Source organism: Triturus cristatus, chromosome 8 (genome assembly GCF_964204655.1).
Source record: "Triturus cristatus chromosome 8, aTriCri1.1, whole genome shotgun sequence".
In the NCBI taxonomy this organism is placed as follows: Eukaryota; Metazoa; Chordata; class Amphibia; order Caudata; family Salamandridae; genus Triturus; species Triturus cristatus.
The window spans coordinates 1,619,507,800-1,619,525,413 of NC_140591.1; the positions used below are offsets into that span (position 1 = coordinate 1,619,507,800).

The following is a 17,614-nucleotide window of genomic DNA, read 5'->3' on the forward strand; positions in this document are numbered from 1 at the left end:
AATACCTTTTTGATTTTGCAATCACAGTATTGTTAATATAATATTGAAAACACTTTCAGTTGTTATTAGGTTTAAGATGATCTGTTCAACCGAAAGATAAATCAGACTTTTCTAATTTAATTGAATCGCAGGACGACTTAATGAAAATAATTTTTTATTTAAGAATGAGGAAAGCAAGGCACTGCTGAGATTTGAACTCAGGATCTCCTGTTTACTGGACAGGCGCTTTAACCAGCTAAGCCACAGCACCCTCTTGAACACGCTTTAACGAACAGTTTGCCATATGGTGTTCAAGAGAAACCTGAGTTTTTCACTTTCATAATCATTTCTCAGTTCCGAAAACGCACTACTCAAATAGTTTAGACGAGGATACTGATCCTATTGATAAACACCTCATTGATATATTGCTTATCCTGTTCATAAATGTTTTAATTATGCCTTCTTTAAGAATGCATTACTTGAATTCAACTCTAGAAGGATTTTTTATCTCTATTTTGCTCTTTGTCACTCTTTTTTCCCTTTTTCATTCAAAGCATTACTTTGAAAATCTTCACAATACCACGTTTTTTAGTTTTTCAATTTAAGATGACCCATTCTAATGTTCACAGAACAACACTTTTCTTTTTAAAATGTATTAAACATTTGCGTGATGAAAATTATTTTTACATGTAAGGACCAATAATAAGGTGCTGCTGAGATTTGAACTCAGGATTTCCTGTTTACGAGAGAGGCGCTTTAACCACTTAGCCACAGCACCTACTTTAGTGATACAGAAGGGATCATTAATTTAGTATTGGTGATCAACTTCTGTGCCTGTGTTAAAGGTTCTTAATATGTATTCTAATGTTAAACAAGCAAGGATTTCTAATCTGTAAACAAGAATAGCTATGTTGTATTAAAAAAGAACACATTTTAAACTCAATCCCATATTTTGAATAGTTTATAAATAAGTGTTTTACATATATTCATCAATATTGCTCAAATCTAGGGTCATATTTCATCAGCCTCTTGCTCATTGAAATAAATTTTTGATTTTGCAATCACAGTATTGTTACTATAATATTGAAAACACTTTCAGTTTTTATTAGGTTTAAGATGATCTGTTCAACCGAAAGATAAATCAGACTTTTCTAATTTAATTGAATCGCAGGACGACTTAATGAAAATAATTTTTTATTTAGGAATGAGGAAAGCAAGGCACTGCAGAGATTTGAGCTCAGGATCTCCTGTTTACTAGACAAGCGCTTTAAACAGCTAAGCCACAGCACCCTCTTGAAAATGCTTTAAGGAACAGTTTGCCATATGGTGTTCAAGAGAATCCTGAGTTCTTCACTTTCATAATCATTTCTAAGTTCAGAAAACGCTCTACTCAACTACTTTAGACGAGGATACTGATCCTATTCATAAACACCTCATTGATATATTGCTTATCCTGTTCATAAATGTTTTAATTATGCCTTCTTTAAGAATGCATTACTTGAATTCAACTCTAGAATGATTTTTTATCTCCATTTTGCTCTTTGTCACTCTTTTTTCCCTTTTTCATTCAAAGCATTACTTTGAAAATCTTCACAATACCACGTTTTTTTGTTTTTCAATTTAAGATGACCCATTCTAATGTTCACAGAACAACACTTTTCTTTTTAAAATGTATTAAACATTTGTGTGCTGAAAATTATTTTTACATGTAAGGACCAATAATATGGTGCTGCTGAGATTTGAACTCAGGATTTCCTGTTTATGAGATAGGTGCTTTAACCACTTAGCCACAGCAGCTATTTTAGTGATACAGAAGGGATCATTAATTTAGTATTGGTGATCAAATTCTGTGCCTGTGTTAAAGTGTCTTAATATGTATTCTAATGTTAAACAAGCAAGGATTCCTAATCTGTAAACAAGAATAGCTATGTTGTATTACAAAAGAACACATTTTAAACTCAATCCCATATTTTGAATAGTTCATAAATAAGTGTTTTACATATATTCATCAATATTGCTCAAATCTAGGGTTATATTTCATCTGCCTCTTGCTCATTGAAATACCTTTCTGATTTTTGCAATCACAGTATTGTTACTATAATATTGAAAACACTTTCAGTTTTTATTAGGTTTAAGATGATCTGTTCAACCGAAAGATAAATCAGACTTTTCTAATTGAATTGAATCGCAGGACAACTTAATGAAAATAGTTTTTTATTTAAGAATAAGGAAAGCAAGGCACTGCTGAGATTTGAACTCAGGATCTCCTGTTTACTAGACAGGCGCTTTAACCAGCTAAGCCACAGCACCCTCTTGAAAATGCTGTAAGGAACAGTTTGCCATATGGTGTTCAAGAGAATCCTGAGTTTTTCACTTTCATAATCATTTCTCAGTTCAGAAAATGCACTACTCAAATAGTTTAGACGAGGATACTGATCCTATTCATAAACACCTCATTGATATATTGCTTATTCTGTTCATAAATGTTTTAATTATGCCTTCTTTAAGAATGCATTACTTGAGTTCAACTCTAGAATGATTTTTCATCTCTATTTTGCTCTTTGTCACTCTTTTTTCCCTTTTTCATTCAAAGCATTACTTTGAAAATCTTCACAATACCACGTTTGTTAGTTTTTCAATTTAAGATGACCCATTCTAATGTTCACAGAACAACACTTTTCTTTTTAAAATGTATTAAACATTTGCGTGATGAAAATTATTTTTACATGTAAGGACCAATAATAAAGTGCTGCTGAGATTTGAACTCAGGATTTCCTGTTTACGAGACAGGCGCTTTAACCACTTAGCCACAGCACCTACTTTAGTGATACAGAAGGGATCATTAATTTAGTATTGGTGATCAACTTCTGTGCCTGTGTTAAAGTGTCTTAATATGTATTCTAATGTTAAACAAGCAAGGATTCCTAATCTGTAAACAAGAATAGCTATGTTGTATTAAAAAAGAACACATTTTAAACTCAATACCATATTTTGAATAGTTTATAAATAAGTTTTTTACATATATTCATCAATATTGCTCAAATCTAGGGTCATATTTCATCTGCCTCTTGCACATTGAAATACCTTTTTGATTTTTGCAATCACAGTATTGTTACTATAATATTGAAAACACTTTCAGTTTGTATTAGGTTTAAGATGATCTGTTCAACCGAAAGATAAATCAGACTTTTCTAATTGAATTGAATCGCAGGACGACTTAATGAATACAGTTTTTTATTTAAGAATGAGGAAAGCAAGGCACTGCTAAGATTTAAACTCAGGATCTCCTGTTTACTAGACAGGCGCTTTAACCAGCTAAGCCACAGCACTCTCTTGAAAATGCTTTAAGGAACAGTTTGCCATATGGTGTTCAAGAGAATCCTGAGTTTTTCACTTTCATAATCATTTCTCAGTTCAGAAAACGCTCTACTCAACTACTTTAGACGAGGATACTGATCCTATTCATAAACACCTCATTGATATATTGCTTATCTTGTTCATAAATGTTTTAATCATGCCTTCTTTAAGAATGAATTACTTGAATTCAACTCTAGAATGATTTTTTATCTCTATTTTGCTCTTTGTCACTCTTTTTTCCCTTTTTCATTCAAAGCATTACTTTGAAAATCTTCACAATACCACTTTTTTTGTTTTTCAATTTAAGATGACCCATTCTAATGTTCACAGAACAACACTTTTCTTTTTAAAATGTATTAAACATTTGCGTGATAAAAATTATTTTTACATGTGAGGACCAATAATAAGGTGCTGCTGACATTTGAACTCAGGATTTCCTGTTTACGAGACAGGTGCTTTAACCTCTTAGCCCCAGCACCTACTTTAGTGATACAGAAGGGATCATTAATTTAGTATTGGTGATCAAATTCTATGCCTGCGTTAAAGTGTCTTAATATGTATTCCAATGTTAAACAAGCAAGGATTCCTAATCTGTAAACAAGAAGCGCTATGTTGCATTAAAAAAGAACACATTTTAAACTCAATCCCATATTTTGAATAGTTTATAAATAATTGTTTTACATATCTTCATCAATATTGCTCAAATCTAGGGTTATATTTCATCTGCCTCTTGCTCATTGAAATACCTTTTTGATTTTGCAATCACAGTATTGTTACTATAATATTGAAAACACTTTCAGTTTTTATTTGGTTTAAGATGATCTGTTCAACCGAAAGATAAATCAGACTTTTCTAATTTAATTGAATCAAAGGACGACTTAATGAAAATAATTTGTTATTGAAGAATGAGGAAAGCAAGGCACTGCTGAGATTTGAACTCAGTATCTCTTGTTTACTAGACAGGTGCTTTAACCAGCTAAGCCACAGCACCCTCTTGAAAATACTTTAAGGAACAGTTTGCCATATGGTGTTCAAGAGAAACCTGAGTTTTTCACTTTCCTCATCATTTCTAAGTTCAGAAAATGCTCTACTCAACTACTTTAGATGAGGATACTGATCCTATTCATAAACACCTCATTGATATATTGCTTATCCTGTTCATAAATGTTTTAATTATGCCTTCTTTAAGAATGCATTACTTGAATTCAACTCTAGAATGATTTTTTATCTCTATTTTGCTCTCTGTCACTCTTTTTTCCCTTTTTCATTCAAAGCATTGCTTTGAAAATCTTCACAATACCACATTTTTTTGTTTTTCAATTTAAGTTGACCCATTCTAATGTTCACAGAACAACACTTTTCTTTTTATAATGTATTAAACATTTGCGTGATGAAAATTATTTTTACATGTAAGGACCAATATTAAGGTGCTCTTGAGCTTTGAACTCAGGATTTCCTGTTTACGAGACAGGCGCTTTAACCACTTAGCCACAGCACCTAATTTAGTGATACAGAAGGGATCATTAATTTAGTATTGGCGATCAAATTCTGTGCCTGTGTTAAAGTGTCTTAATATGTATTCTAATGTTAAACAAGGAAGGATTCCTAATCTGTAAACAAGAATAGCTATGTTGTATTAAAAAATATCACATTTTAAACTCAATCCCATATTTTGAATAGTTTACAAATAAGTGTTTTACATATATTCATCAATATTGCTCAAATCTAGGGTCATATTTCATCTGCCTCTTGCTCATTGAAATACCTTTTTGATTTTGCAATCACAGTATCGTTACTATAATATTGAAAACACTTTCAGTTTTTATTAGGTTTAAGATGATCCGTTCAACCGAAAGATAAATCAGACTTTTCTAATTTAATTAAATCGCAGGACGACTTAATGAAAATAATTTTTTATTTAAGAATGAGGAAAGCAAGGCACTGCAGAGATTTGAGCTCAGGATCTCCTGTTTACTAGACAGGCGCTTTAAACAGCTAAGCCACAGCACCCTCTTGAAAATGCTTTAAGGAACAGTTTGCCGTATGGTGTTCAAGAGAATCCTGAGTTTTTCACTTTCATAATCATTTCTAAGTTCAGAAAACGATCTACTCAACTACTTTAGACGAGGATACTGATCCTATTCATAAACACCTCATTGATATATTGCTTATCCTGTTCATAAATGTTTTAATCATGCCTTCTTTAAGAATGCATTACTTGAATTCAACTCTAGAATGATTTTTTATCTCTATTTTGCTCTTTGTCACTCTTTTTTCCCTTTTTCATTCAAAGCATTGCTTTGAAAATCTTCACAATACCACGTTTTTTTCGTTTTTCAATTTAAGATGACCCATTCTAATGTTCACAGAACAACACTTTTCTTTTTAAAATGTATTAAACATTTGCGTGATGAAAATTATTTTTACATGTAAGGACCAATAATAAGGTGCTGCTGAGATTTGAACTCAGGATTTCCTGTTTACGAGTCAGGCGCTTTAACCACTTAGCCACAGCACCTACTTTAGTGATACCGAAGGGATCATTAATTTAGTATTGGTGATCAAATTCTGTGCCTGTGTTAACGTGTCTTAATATGTATTCTAATGTTAAACACGCAAGGATTCCTAATATGTAAACAAGAATAGCTATGTTGTATTAAAAAAGAACACATTTTAAACTCAATCCCATATTTTGAATAGTTTATAAATAAGTGTTTTACATATATTCATCAATATTGCTCAAATCTAGGGTTATATTTCATCTGCCTCTTGCTCATTGAAATACCTTTTTGATTTTGCAATCACAGTATTGTTAATATAATATTGAAAACACTTTCAGTTGTTATTAGGTTTAAGATGATCTGTTCAACCGAAAGATAAATCAGACTTTTCTAATTTAATTGAATCGCAGGACGACTTAATGAAAATAATTTTTTATTTAAGAATGAGGAAAGCAAGGCACTGCTGAGATTTGAACTCAGGATCTCCTGTTTACTGGACAGGCGCTTTAACCAGCTAAGCCACAGCACCCTCTTGAACACGCTTTAACGAACAGTTTGCCATATGGTGTTCAAGAGAAACCTGAGTTTTTCACTTTCATAATCATTTCTCAGTTCCGAAAACGCACTACTCAAATAGTTTAGACGAGGATACTGATCCTATTGATAAACACCTCATTGATATATTGCTTATCCTGTTCATAAATGTTTTAATTATGCCTTCTTTAAGAATGCATTACTTGAATTCAACTCTAGAATGATTTTTTATCTCTATTTTGCTCTTTGTCACTCTTTTTTCCCTTTTTCATTCAAAGCATTACTTTGAAAATCTTCACAATACCACGTTTTTTAGTTTTTCAATTTAAGATGACCCATTCTAATGTTCACAGAACAACACTTTTCTTTTTAAAATGTATTAAACATTTGCGTGATGAAAATTATTTTTACATGTAAGGACCAATAATAAGGTGCTGCTGAGATTTGAACTCAGGATTTCCTGTTTACGAGAGAGGCGCTTTAACCACTTAGCCACAGCACCTACTTTAGTGATACAGAAGGGATCATTAATTTAGTATTGGTGATCAACTTCTGTGCCTGTGTTAAAGTGTCTTAATATGTATTCTAATGTTAAACAAGCAAGGATTCCTAATCTGTAAACAAGAATAGCTATGTTGTATTAAAAAAGAACACATTTTAAACTCAATCCCATATTTTGAATAGTTTATAAATAAGTGTTTTACATATATTCATCAATATTGCTCAAATCTAGGGTCATATTTCATCTGCCTCTTGCTCATTGAAATACCTTTTTGATTTTGCAATCACAGTATCGTTACTATAATATCGAAAACACTTTCAGTTTTTATTAGGTTTAAGATGATCCGTTCAACCGAAAGATAAATCAGACTTTTCTAATTTAATTGAATCGCAGGACGACTTAATGAAAATAATTTTTTATTTAAGAATGAGGAAAGCAAGGCACTGCAGAGATTTGAGCTCAGGATCTCTTGTTTACTAGACAGGTGCTTTAACCAGCTAAGCCACAGCACCCTCTTGAAAATACTTTAAGGAACAGTTTGCCATATGGTGTTCAAGAGAATCCTGAGTTTTTCACTTTCCTCATCATTTCTAAGTTCAGAAAATGCTCTACTCAACTACTTTAGATGAGGATACTGATCCTATTCATAAACACCTCATTGATATATTGCTTATCCTGTTCATAAATGTTTTAATTATGCCTTCTTTAAGAATGCATTACTTGAATTCAACTCTAGAATGATTTTTTATCTCTATTTTGCTCTCTGTCACTCTTTTTTCCCTTTTTCATTCAAAGCATTGCTTTGAAAATCTTCACAATACCACATTTTTTTGTTTTTCAATTTAAGTTGACCCATTCTAATGTTCACAGAACAACACTTTTCTTTTTATAATGTATTAAACATTTGCGTGATGAAAATTATTTTTACATGTAAGGAACAATATTAAGGTGCTGTTGAGCTTTGAACTCAGGATTTCCTGTTTACGAGACAGGCGCTTTAACCACTTAGCCACAGCACCTAATTTAGTGATACAGAAGGGATCATTAATTTAGTATTGGCGATCAAATTCTGTGCCTGTGATAAAGTGTCTTAATATGTATTCTAATGTTAAACAAGGAAGGATTCCTAATCTGTAAACAAGAATAGCTATGTTGTATTAAAAAATATCACATTTTAAACTCAATCCCATATTTTGAATAGTTTACAAATAAGTGTTTTACATATATTCATCAATATTGCTCAAATCTAGGGTCATATTTCATCTGCCTCTTGCTCATTGAAATACCTTTTTGATTTTGCAATCACAGTATCGTTACTATAATATTGAAAACACTTTCAGTTTTTATTAGGTTTAAGATGATCCGTTCAACCGAAAGATAAATCAGACTTTTCTAATTTAATTAAATCACAGGACGACTTAATGAAAATAATTTTTTATTTAAGAATGAGGAAAGCAAGGCACTGCAGAGATTTGAGCTCAGGATCTCCTGTTTACTAGACAGGCGCTTTAAACAGCTAAGCCACAGCACCCTCTTGAAAATGCTTTAAGGAACAGTTTGCCGTATGGTGTTCAAGAGAATCCTGAGTTTTTCACTTTCATAATCATTTCTAAGTTCAGAAAACGCTCTACTCAACTACTTTAGACGAGGATACTGATCCTATTCATAAACACCTCATTGATATATTGCTTATCCTGTTCATAAATGTTTTAATCATGCCTTCTTTAAGAATGCATTACTTGAATTCAACTCTAGAATGATTTTTTATCTCTATTTTGCTCTTTGTCACTCTTTTTTCCCTTTTTCATTCAAAGCATTGCTTTGAAAATCTTCACAATACCACGTTTTTTTAGTTTTTCAATTTAAGATGACCCATTCTAATGTTCACAGAACAACACTTTTCTTTTTAAAATGTATTAAACATTTGCGTGATGAAAATTATTTTTACATGTAAGGACCAATAATAAGGTGCTGCTGAGATTTGAACTCAGGATTTCCTGTTTACGAGTCAGGCGCTTTAACCACTTAGCCACAGCACCTACTTTAGTGATACCGAAGGGATCATTAATTTAGTATTGGTGATCAAATTCTGTGCCTGTGTTAACGTGTCTTAATATGTATTCTAATGTTAAACACGCAAGGATTCCTAATATGCAAACAAGAATAGCTATGTTGTATTAAAAAAGAACACATTTTAAACTCAATCCCATATTTTGAATAGTTTATAAATAAGTGTTTTACATATATTCATCAATATTGCTCAAATCTAGGGTTATATTTCATCTGCCTCTTGCTCATTGAAATACCTTTTTGATTTTGCAATCACAGTATTGTTAATATAATATTGAAAACACTTTCAGTTGTTATTAGGTTTAAGATGATCTGTTCAACCGAAAGATAAATCAGACTTTTCTAATTTAATTGAATCGCAGGACGACTTAATGAAAATAATTTTTTATTTAAGAATGAGGAAAGCAAGGCACTGCTGAGATTTGAACTCAGGATCTCCTGTTTACTGGACAGGCGCTTTAACCAGCTGAGCCACAGCAACCTCTTGAACACACTTTAACGAACAGTTTGCCATATGGTGTTCAAGAGAAACCTGAGTTTTTCACTTTCATAATCATTTCTCAGTTCCGAAAACGCACTACTCAAATAGTTTAGACGAGGATACTGATCCTATTGATAAACACCTCATTGATATATTGCTTATCCTGTTCATAAATGTTTTAATTATGCCTTCTTTAAGAATGCATTACTTGAATTCAACTCTAGAATGATTTTTTATCTCTATTTTGCTCTTTGTCACTCTTTTTTCCCTTTTTCATTCAAAGCATTACTTTGAAAATCTTCACAATACCACGTTTTTTAGTTTTTCAATTTAAGATGACCCATTCTAATGTTCACAGAACAACACTTTTCTTTTTAAAATGTATTAAACATTTGCGTGATGAAAATTATTTTTACATGTAAGGACCAATAATAAGGTGCTGCTGAGATTTGAACTCAGGATTTCCTGTTTACGAGAGAGGCGCTTTAACCACTTAGCCACAGCACCTACTTTAGTGATACAGAAGGGATCATTAATTTAGTATTGGTGATCAACTTCTGTGCCTGTGTTAAAGTGTCTTAATATGTATTCTAATGTTAAACAAGCAAGGATTCCTAATCTGTAAACAAGAATAGCTATGTTGTATTAAAAAAGAACACATTTTAAACTCAATCCCATATTTTGAATAGTTTATAAATAAGTGTTTTACATATATTCATCAATATTGCTCAAATCTAGGGTCATATTTCATCTGCCTCTTGCTCATTGAAATACCTTTTTGATTTTGCAATCACAGTATCGTTACTATAATATCGAAAACACTTTCAGTTTTTATTAGGTTTAAGATGATCCGTTCAACCGAAAGATAAATCAGACTTTTCTAATTTAATTGAATCGCAGGACGACTTAATGAAAATAATTTTTAATTTAAGAATGAGGAAAGCAAGGCACTGCAGAGATTTGAGCTCAGGATCTCCTGTTTACTAGACAGGCGCTTTAAACAGCTAAGCCACAGCACCCTCTTGAAAATGCTTTAAGGAACAGTTTGCCGTATGGTGTTCAAGAGAATCCTGAGTTTTTCACTTTCATAATCATTTCTAAGTTCAGAAAACGCTCTACTCAACTACTTTAGACGAGGATACTGATCCTATTGATAAACACCTCATTGATATATTGCTTATCCTGTTCATAAATGTTTTAATCATGCTTTCTTTAAGAATGCATTACTTGAATTCAACTCTAGAATGATTTTTTATCTCTATTTTGCTCTTTGTCACTCTTTTTTCCCTTTTTCATTCAAAGCATTGCTTTGAAAATCTTCACAATACCACGTTTTTTTGATTTTCAATTTAAGATGACCCATTCTAATGTTCACAGAACAACACTTTTCTTTTTAAAATGTATTAAACATTTGCGTGATGAAAATTATTTTTACATGTAAGGACCAATAATAAGGTGCTGCTGAGATTTGAACTCAGGATTTCCTGTTTACGAGACAGGCGCTTTAACCACTTAGCCACAGCACCTACTTTAGTGATACCGAAGGGATCATTAAGTTAGTATTGGTGATCAAATTCTGTGCCTGTGTTAACGTGTCTTAATATGTATTCTAATGTTAAACACGCAAGGATTCCTAATATGTAAACAAGAATAGCTATGTTGTATTAAAAAAGAACACATTTTAAACTCAATCCCATATTTTGAATAGTTTATAAATAAGTGTTTTACATATATTCATCAATATTGCTCAAATCTAGGGTTATATTTAATCTGCCTCTTGCTCATTGAAATACCTTTTTGATTTTGCAATCACAGTATTGTTAATATAATATTGAAAACACTTTCAGTTTTTATTAGGTTTAAGATGATCTGTTCAACCGAAAGATAAATCAGACTTTTCTAATTTAATTGAATCGCAGGATGACTTAATGAAAATAATTTTTTATTTAAGAATGAGGAAAGCAAGGCACTGCTGAGATTTGAACTCAGGATCTCCTGTTTACTGGACAGGCGCTTTAACCAGCTAAGCCACAGCACCCTCTTGAACATGCTTTAACGAACAGTTTGCCATATGGTGTTCAAGAGAAACCTGAGTTTTTCACTTTCATAATCATTTCTCAGTTCCGAAAACGCACTACTCAAATAGTTTAGACGAGGATACTGATCCTATTGATAAACACCTCATTGATATATTGCTTATCCTGTTCATAAATGTTTTAATTATGCCTTCTTTAAGAATGCATTACTTGAATTCAACTCTAGAAGGATTTTTTATCTCTATTTTGCTCTTTGTCAGTCTTTTTTCCCTTTTTCATTCAAAGCATTACTTTGAAAATCTTCACAATACCACGTTTTTTAGTTTTTCAATTTAAGATGACCCATTCTAATGTTCACAGAACAACACTTTTCTTTTTAAAATGTATTAAACATTTGCGTGATGAAAATTATTTTTACATGTAAGGACCAATAATAAGGTGCTGCTGAGATTTGAACTCAGGATTTCCTGTTTACGAGAGAGGCGCTTTAACCACTTAGCCACAGCACCTACTTTAGTGATACAGAAGGGATCATTAATTTAGTATTGGTGATCAACTTCTGTGCCTGTGTTAAAGTGTCTTAATATGTATTCTAATGTTAAACAAGCAAGGATTCCTAATCTGTAAACAAGAATAGCTATGTTGTATTAAAAAAGAACACATTTTAAACTCAATCCCATATTTTGAATAGTTTATAAATAAGTGTTTTACATATATTCATCAATATTGCTCAAATCTAGGGTTATATTTCATCTGCCTCTTGCTCATTGAAATACCTTTTTGATTTTGCAATCACAGTATTGTTAATATAATATTGAAAACACTTTCAGTTGTTATTAGGTTTAAGATGATCTGTTCAACCGAAAGATAAATCAGACTTTTCTAATTTAATTGAATCGCAGGACGACTTAATGAAAATAATTTTTTATTTAAGAATGAGGAAAGCAAGGCACTGCTGAGATTTGAACTCAGGATCTCCTGTTTACTGGACAGGCGCTTTAACCAGCTGAGCCACAGCAACCTCTTGAACACACTTTAACGAACAGTTTGCCATATGGTGTTCAAGAGAAACCTGAGTTTTTCACTTTCATAATCATTTCTCAGTTCCGAAAACGCACTACTCAAATAGTTTAGACGAGGATACTGATCCTATTGATAAACACCTCATTGATATATTGCTTATCCTGTTCATAAATGTTTTAATTATGCCTTCTTTAAGAATGCATTACTTGAATTCAACTCTAGAATGATTTTTTATCTCTATTTTGCTCTTTGTCACTCTTTTTTCCCTTTTTCATTCAAAGCATTACTTTGAAAATCTTCACAATACCACGTTTTTTAGTTTTTCAATTTAAGATGACCCATTCTAATGTTCACAGAACAACACTTTTCTTTTTAAAATGTATTAAACATTTGCGTGATGAAAATTATTTTTACATGTAAGGACCAATAATAAGGTGCTGCTGAGATTTGAACTCAGGATTTCCTGTTTACGAGAGAGGCGCTTTAACCACTTAGCCACAGCACCTACTTTAGTGATACAGAAGGGATCATTAATTTAGTATTGGTGATCAACTTCTGTGCCTGTGTTAAAGTGTCTTAATATGTATTCTAATGTTAAACAAGCAAGGATTCCTAATCTGTAAACAAGAATAGCTATGTTGTATTAAAAAAGAACACATTTTAAACTCAATCCCATATTTTGAATAGTTTATAAATAAGTGTTTTACATATATTCATCAATATTGCTCAAATCTAGGGTCATATTTCATCTGCCTCTTGCTCATTGAAATACCTTTTTGATTTTGCAATCACAGTATCGTTACTATAATATCGAAAACACTTTCAGTTTTTATTAGGTTTAAGATGATCCGTTCAACCGAAAGATAAATCAGACTTTTCTAATTTAATTGAATCGCAGGACGACTTAATGAAAATAATTTTTAATTTAAGAATGAGGAAAGCAAGGCACTGCAGAGATTTGAGCTCAGGATCTCCTGTTTACTAGACAGGCGCTTTAAACAGCTAAGCCACAGCACCCTCTTGAAAATGCTTTAAGGAACAGTTTGCCGTATGGTGTTCAAGAGAATCCTGAGTTTTTCACTTTCATAATCATTTCTAAGTTCAGAAAACGCTCTACTCAACTACTTTAGACGAGGATACTGATCCTATTGATAAACACCTCATTGATATATTGCTTATCCTGTTCATAAATGTTTTAATCATGCTTTCTTTAAGAATGCATTACTTGAATTCAACTCTAGAATGATTTTTTATCTCTATTTTGCTCTTTGTCACTCTTTTTTCCCTTTTTCATTCAAAGCATTGCTTTGAAAATCTTCACAATACCACGTTTTTTTGATTTTCAATTTAAGATGACCCATTCTAATGTTCACAGAACAACACTTTTCTTTTTAAAATGTATTAAACATTTGCGTGATGAAAATTATTTTTACATGTAAGGACCAATAATAAGGTGCTGCTGAGATTTGAACTCAGGATTTCCTGTTTACGAGACAGGCGCTTTAACCACTTAGCCACAGCACCTACTTTAGTGATACCGAAGGGATCATTAAGTTAGTATTGGTGATCAAATTCTGTGCCTGTGTTAACGTGTCTTAATATGTATTCTAATGTTAAACACGCAAGGATTCCTAATATGTAAACAAGAATAGCTATGTTGTATTAAAAAAGAACACATTTTAAACTCAATCCCATATTTTGAATAGTTTATAAATAAGTGTTTTACATATATTCATCAATATTGCTCAAATCTAGGGTTATATTTAATCTGCCTCTTGCTCATTGAAATACCTTTTTGATTTTGCAATCACAGTATTGTTAATATAATATTGAAAACACTTTCAGTTTTTATTAGGTTTAAGATGATCTGTTCAACCGAAAGATAAATCAGACTTTTCTAATTTAATTGAATCGCAGGATGACTTAATGAAAATAATTTTTTATTTAAGAATGAGGAAAGCAAGGCACTGCTGAGATTTGAACTCAGGATCTCCTGTTTACTGGACAGGCGCTTTAACCAGCTAAGCCACAGCACCCTCTTGAACATGCTTTAACGAACAGTTTGCCATATGGTGTTCAAGAGAAACCTGAGTTTTTCACTTTCATAATCATTTCTCAGTTCCGAAAACGCACTACTCAAATAGTTTAGACGAGGATACTGATCCTATTGATAAACACCTCATTGATATATTGCTTATCCTGTTCATAAATGTTTTAATTATGCCTTCTTTAAGAATGCATTACTTGAATTCAACTCTAGAAGGATTTTTTATCTCTATTTTGCTCTTTGTCAGTCTTTTTTCCCTTTTTCATTCAAAGCATTACTTTGAAAATCTTCACAATACCACGTTTTTTAGTTTTTCAATTTAAGATGACCCATTCTAATGTTCACAGAACAACACTTTTCTTTTTAAAATGTATTAAACATTTGCGTGATGAAAATTATTTTTACATGTAAGGACCAATAATAAGGTGCTGCTGAGATTTGAACTCAGGATTTCCTGTTTACGAGAGAGGCGCTTTAACCACTTAGCCACAGCACCTACTTTAGTGATACAGAAGGGATCATTAATTTAGTATTGGTGATCAACTTCTGTGCCTGTGTTAAAGTGTCTTAATATGTATTCTAATGTTAAACAAGCAAGGATTCCTAATCTGTAAACAAGAATAGCTATGTTGTATTAAAAAAGAACACATTTTAAACTCAATCCCATATTTTGAATAGTTTATAAATAAGTGTTTTACATATATTCATCAATATTGCTCAAATCTAGGGTCATATTTCATCAGCCTCTTGCTCATTGAAATAAATTTTTGATTTTGCAATCACAGTATTGTTACTATAATATTGAAAACACTTTCAGTTTTTATTAGGTTTAAGATGATCTGTTCAACCGAAAGATAAATCAGACTTTTCTAATTTAATTGAATCGCAGGACGACTTAATGAAAATAATTTTTTATTTAAGAATGAGGAAAGCAAGGCACTGCTGAGATTTGAACTCAGGATCTCCTGTTTACTAGACAGGCGCTTTAACCAGCTAAGCCACAGCACCCTCTTGAAAATGCTTTAAGGAACAGTTTGCCATATGGTGTTCAAGAGAAACCTGAGTTTTTCACTTTCATAATCATTTCTCAGTTCAGAAAACGCACTACGCAAATAGTTTAGACGAGGATACTGATCCTATTCATAAACACCTCATTGATATATTGCTTATCCTGTTCATAAATGTTTTAATTATGCCTTCTTTAAGAATGCATTACTTGAATTCAACTCTAGAATGATTTTTTATCTCTATTTTGCTCTTTGTCACTCTTTTTTCACTTTTTCATTCAAAGCATTACTTTGAAAATCTTCACAATACCACGTTTTTTTGTTTTTCAATTTAAGATGACCCATTCTAATGTTCACAGAACAACACTTTTCTTTTTAAAATGTATTAAACATTTGTGTGCTGAAAATTATTTTTACATGTAAGGACCAATAATAAGGTGCTGCTGAGATTTGAACTCAGGATTTCCTGTTTATGAGACAGGCGCTTTAACCACTTAGCCACAGCAGCTATTTTAGAGATACAGAAGGGATCATTAATTTAGTATTGGTGATCAAATTCTGTGCCTGTGTTAAAGTGTCTTAATATGTATTCTAATGTTAAACAAGCAAGGATTCCTAATCTGTAAACAAGAATAGCTATGTTGTATTACAAAAGAACACATTTTAAACTCAATCCCATATTTTGAATAGTTCATAAATAAGTGTTTTACATATATTCATCAATATTGCTCAAATCTAGGGTTATATTTCATCTGCCTCTTGCTCATTGAAATACCTTTCTGATTTTTGCAATCACAGTATTGTTACTATAATATTGAAAACACTTTCAGTTTTTATTAGGTTTAAGATGATCTGTTCAACCGAAAGATAAATCAGACTTTTCTAATTGAATTGAATCGCAGGACGACTTAATGAAAATAGTTTTTTATTTAAGAATAAGGAAAGCAAGGCACTGCTGAGATTTGAACTCAGGATCTCCTGTTAACTAGACAGGTGCTTTAACCAGCTAAGCCACAGCACCCTCTTGAAAATGCTTTAAGGAACAGTTTGCCATATGGTGTTCAAGAGAATCCTGAGATTTTCACTTTCATAATCATTTCTCAGTTCAGAAAATGCACTATTCAAATAGTTTAGACGAGGATACTGATCCTATTGATTAACACCTCATTGATATATTGCTTATCCTGTTCATAAATGTTTTAATTATGCCTTCTTTAAGAATGCATTACTTGAATTCAACTCTAGAATGATTTTTTATCTCTATTTTGCTCTTTGTCACTCTTTTTTCCCTTTTTCATTCAAAGCATTACTTTGAAAATCTTCACAATACCACGTTTTTTAGTTTTTCAATTTAAGATGACCCATTCTAATGTTCACAGAACAACACTTTTCTTTTTAAAATGTATTAAACATTTGCGTGATGAAAATTATTTTTACATGTAAGGACCAATAATAAGGTGCTGCTGAGATTTGAACTCAGGATTTCCTGTTTACGAGAGAGGCGCTTTAACCACTTAGCCACAGCACCTACTTTAGTGATACAGAAGGGATCATTAATTTAGTATTGGTGATCAACTTCTGTGCCTGTGTTAAAGTGTCTTAATATGTATTCTAATGTTAAACAAGCAAGGATTCCTAATCTGTAAACAAGAATAGCTATGTTGTATTACAAAAGAACACATTTTAAACTCAATCCCATATTTTGAATAGTTCATAAATAAGTGTTTTACATATATTCATCAATATTGCTCAAATCTAGGGTTATATTTCATCTGCCTCTTGCTCATTGAAATACCTTTCTGATTTTTGCAATCACAGTATTGTTACTATAATATTGAAAACACTTTCAGTTTTTATTAGGTTTAAGATGATCTGTTCAACCGAAAGATAAATCAGACTTTTCTAATTGAATTAAATCGCAGGACGACTTAATGAAAATAGTTTTTTATTTAAGAATAAGGAAAGCAAGGCACTGCAGAGATTTGAGCACAGGATCTCCTGTTTACTAGACAGGCGCTTTAAACAGCTAAGCCACAGCACCCTCTTGAAAATGCTTTAAGGAACAGTTTGCCATATG

General features: G+C 31.9%; 7 non-coding genes across 7 annotated transcripts; all 7 read right to left on the reverse strand.

Annotated features, from left to right (window-relative positions):
• Positions 1-2,215: 2,215 nt before the first annotated feature.
• TRNAT-AGU (transfer RNA threonine (anticodon AGU)) lies at positions 2,216-2,289 on the reverse strand. Its single transcript has one exon. It is a non-coding gene; the product is annotated as a tRNA-Thr (tRNA).
• Positions 2,290-2,723: 434 nt separating this feature from the next.
• Positions 2,724-2,796, reverse strand: TRNAT-CGU (transfer RNA threonine (anticodon CGU)). The gene has a single exon. It is a non-coding gene; the product is annotated as a tRNA-Thr (tRNA).
• A 2,985-nt stretch (positions 2,797-5,781) lies between these two features.
• On the reverse strand, positions 5,782-5,854 carry TRNAT-CGU (transfer RNA threonine (anticodon CGU)). The gene has a single exon. It is a non-coding gene; the product is annotated as a tRNA-Thr (tRNA).
• A 2,985-nt stretch (positions 5,855-8,839) lies between these two features.
• TRNAT-CGU (transfer RNA threonine (anticodon CGU)) lies at positions 8,840-8,912 on the reverse strand. The gene has a single exon. It is a non-coding gene; the product is annotated as a tRNA-Thr (tRNA).
• A 1,965-nt stretch (positions 8,913-10,877) lies between these two features.
• Positions 10,878-10,950, reverse strand: TRNAT-CGU (transfer RNA threonine (anticodon CGU)). The gene has a single exon. It is a non-coding gene; the product is annotated as a tRNA-Thr (tRNA).
• A 2,984-nt stretch (positions 10,951-13,934) lies between these two features.
• Positions 13,935-14,007, reverse strand: TRNAT-CGU (transfer RNA threonine (anticodon CGU)). The gene has a single exon. It is a non-coding gene; the product is annotated as a tRNA-Thr (tRNA).
• Positions 14,008-15,464: 1,457 nt separating this feature from the next.
• On the reverse strand, positions 15,465-15,538 carry TRNAT-AGU (transfer RNA threonine (anticodon AGU)). Its single transcript has one exon. It is a non-coding gene; the product is annotated as a tRNA-Thr (tRNA).
• Positions 15,539-17,614: the final 2,076 nt, after the last annotated feature.